The sequence below is a fragment of the Salvelinus sp. IW2-2015 genome, linkage group LG35 (assembly GCF_002910315.2).
Source record: "Salvelinus sp. IW2-2015 linkage group LG35, ASM291031v2, whole genome shotgun sequence".
In the NCBI taxonomy this organism is placed as follows: Eukaryota; Metazoa; Chordata; class Actinopteri; order Salmoniformes; family Salmonidae; genus Salvelinus; species Salvelinus sp. IW2-2015.
Window position 1 is genome coordinate 16,570,233 of NC_036874.1, and position 3,937 is coordinate 16,574,169.

The following is a 3,937-nucleotide window of genomic DNA, read 5'->3' on the forward strand; positions in this document are numbered from 1 at the left end:
TTGCAAGAAAGTGACTGATTAAAACCCAGGAGAGAGGAAGAGAGAGAGAGAGAGTTCATCCCTCCCTCTGACGAGAGAAGCTCCAGCTTATCAAGGACCAGCTGGGGACAAGCCGTCAACAACCAGTCGACAAACGATACCAAGTCTGCTTCCACATGCAATGTGGAGTCATGGACCACTGTAATAGTAAGCAAGTGATTGTTAAAAATAACAAAGTTAACAACAAACGAAGTGTGCCGTTGTTGAACTCAAATTAAAGATAGGTGTGTGATGAAATAGACTTGGTATGTGTCCCAAATGGCTCCCTATGTAGTGCGCTACTTTTGACCAGGGCTTGGACGACAACTGTGGAAGACAACTGTGGTTCGTGCGGCCTTGGTTCTCGGTGTGAATGAGTGTTGATATGAGGCAGTGTTCATACTGAATCAGGGCAGAGAAGAGGGGTGAGCACGGGAACCGATGCATCTATAGCTGTCGTCATGACTTTGCCACTGGTGAGGTTTCTGTGGTGGTAGTGCCCGACTGAGGACCAGCCTGGCAGGGGCGGAAATAAAGGGTGGAGTGTAGGGTACAGGGTTTTGGGTGGGGGTGGAGGGAGACGGAGAGGGAGAAAGAGTGGTGGAATTTGAAGGGCAGATTTGTATGTCAGCCTTTTAGCCTCCTAGGCCGTCATTGAAAATAAGAATTTGTTCTTAACTGACTTGCCTAGTTAAATAAAGGTAAAATAAATAAAAATACCTTAACAGGCAGTCACAGTGGTGTGTGTGTAGGGTGGGCAGCGGTTTGTGTGTGTGTTGGGGGTATCGGTGGTGGGGAAGAGGGCAGTGTTGTGTTGGTGAGGCCATCCATCACAATATTGAGAGGCAATGATGCAGCATCGGACACACTCAAACTCACTGACGCACACACACACACCCTGCTATATCTCGTCTCACGCAGGCTCTTGCAATTCCCCCTCGCAGGTGGCTGTGGCGTCGGTTCGTCTTCGCTGAGAGGAGAGAGAGTCTAGACTGAGGCGATAGACATCTCATTAGAATCTCCTACAGATCCACCGGCTAGCAGTCTGTCTTCCCTCTTACTGCCAGGAGAGAGTGTGTGTGTGTTCTGTGTGTGTGTGCGTGCGTGCGTGCGTACATGCAAGAAAGAGAGGGAGAGACGGAGAGACGGAGAGAGAAAATGAGACAATGATAATGGCAATAATAGCAATAATAGTCTTGATCCTCCCACATGCGAACAGCACTCACTCACTCACTCACTCACTCACTCACACACACACACACACACACACACACACACACACACACACTCACACTCACCACTGTTTCACTCTTAATGAATTCCGAACTCGTTAGTGCTGCAGCCCACAGCCCGTCTCTTCTCCTCTCCACCTCCTTCTGAGACTGGCCTCAGATCTGTTTCTCGTGTCTCTCACTGCCAGGGTATTTAATATGTGCCTGTATCAACTGTTCTTAGATCTCTTGCCATATACCTTTTAGTCTGTTACTGTATAAGACTGTACAGGCCTTTAGGAATTCAATCTCTGCACTCTTAGGGCTCTATTTTCATCTGGCTCTAAGGAGGTGCAAGAGTCACGCATGTTAGTTTGCAATTTGGTCATGTAAAAACTGGCGCACGGGCATTTTCCATATTAAAGCAATGCAACTACAACAATGTGGACTGCAAACATGTTCAACATATTTAGTAAATATCGGGCAGGCTATTTAACGAACTAGGCTATAACGGACTAACATTCGAATTGGAGTTGATGACAATGCAATACATAAAAGACCATAAATACACGACTTGAAAAAAAACTACATATTTAGCCATGGAGCACATTCTGATTGGCTAATGAGGGGCCATGCCTCGACGCCCACAACTTGTTTATTCATCAAATAAATGGCGACACCGCCAACTACTGCACCAATAATTCCAATTGTGAAAATAGCACCAATATTTCTGACACACCCTTGAACCTATAATGGTACCACTAGCGCTAAGATTTACCATTGCGTTAGTTTTGTTAAAATAGAGCCCTTATTTAAAAAAACGTGCTACATAGAAGCAGAAAGGGCTCATCAGATGAAAAAGGTCCCAATGTAGAACCCTAAATCTCTACAAAGAACCATTTGAGAACCCTTTTTCTAAGTGTGTGCATGTACCACCCTTGTCCTCAGATCAGAATCCCTTCTCCCTCTCCTTTCCCGGCCAAGGCCATTTACACTTTGCTTATATCAGCACCCGCGCGCACACAGTGTCCCTCCCTCACACTTACCCCTCTGACCCTCTCTCTCTCCCCAAGCCCAAGCCGTGAGTTAGTAATCCTAGCCCCAGGCTAGCCCCCGAGTGCTCTGCTAAAGGAGTAGTGCTGTCTGTGTGAGGCCTTGACCCTGTAGGTTAGAGCCAGCCAGCCTCTCTCTCTCTCTCTCTCTGACTTCGGACCCTCACTCTCTCTACCTCTCTCTCTCACCAAGAACCCCCCAGAGCACTCTCGCTCTCTCCCTTTAGTGGTAATTGCTCAGTGAGAGAAAAGAGAAAATCCGGCAGCCACTCTCAAGGTCATCTCGCTGTGTGTGTGTGTGTGTGTGTGTGTGTGTGTGTGTGTGTGTGTGTGTGTGTGTGTGTGTGTGTGTGTGTGTGGGTGTGTTTGTGTGTGTGGAGAAGATGAGTGTCTGAGGAGAGACGAGATGGACTCACTGCCAGATGTTGTGGTGTGGTGACCTCTTCTGGAGACAATACGGGATCCCTCTGGGCCTAACCTCTAACACCACATTCTGTACTGAATGGTTATTGGTTAGCCTGTCGTAGCTCTCTCTCTATCCCATCCATTCTCAGTGACAAGTAATCATACACCTTGACTTATTTGACATTTTGTTGTGTTACAGCCTGAATTCAAAATGGATGAAATTTAAAAAAAAAACTTATGGTGACAAAGTGAAAACATGTTTTTAAAACATTTTGAAAATGTATTGAAAATGTAATCTCATTTACATAAGTTAACATTTACATAACTATTCACACTCCTGAGTCAATACTTTGTAGAAGCACCTCTAGTGGTTAGAGCGTTGCTGGATCGAATCCCCGAGCTGACAAGGTAAAAATCTGTCATTCTGCCCCTGAACAAGGCAGTTAACCCACAGTTGCCCGGGCGCCGTGGATGTTGATTATGGCAGCCCCCCGCACCTCTCTGATTCAGAGAGGTTGGGCTAAATGCGGAAGACACATTTCAGTTGAATGCATTCAGTTGTACAACTGACTAGGTATCCCCCTTTCCCTATCCTTTGGCAGTGATTACAGCTGTGAGTCTTTCTGGGAAGACTCTAAAACCTTTCCACACCTGGATTGTGCAACATTTGCCCATTATTATTTTCAAAATTCTTCAAGCTGTGTCAAATTGGTTGTTGATCATTGCTACCCCTTTAGGTATCCCCAAAAACATTTAAAAATTATTTGATATAATATTTAATTTGGTATTTACTACTATAGTCCATAGAAACACATTAAATAACACATTCACAAATGGCAAAAAAGTTAATCATAAGGAATAAGGTTTTGAAGTGTCTGTCCTATATCTAGGATATATACTGTAAAAAAGCTCAGGAAATATACATATATATATACACATATACAAAAATAACATAAAGGGTTAAATATGTGTAAAAAAATTAATATATATATACATATATATATACAGTATATATAAACAAAAATTATACACATTTAACCCTTTATTTTTGTTGGCACAAAACTACCTCCATACTTCCATTAATTTGTATGGGTTACATTTAGACGAGTCCCGCACCTGTGGGGGTCATAGAGCAAAATGGAAAACACCATTGTGTTTGTGAGAGTCTCTTCCTTCTATAGAGTGGTCATCTGCCACAGACGTTTTCGCGAGAAGACCAATTTTCGGGATGTCTCCAATTCTGACAAACAG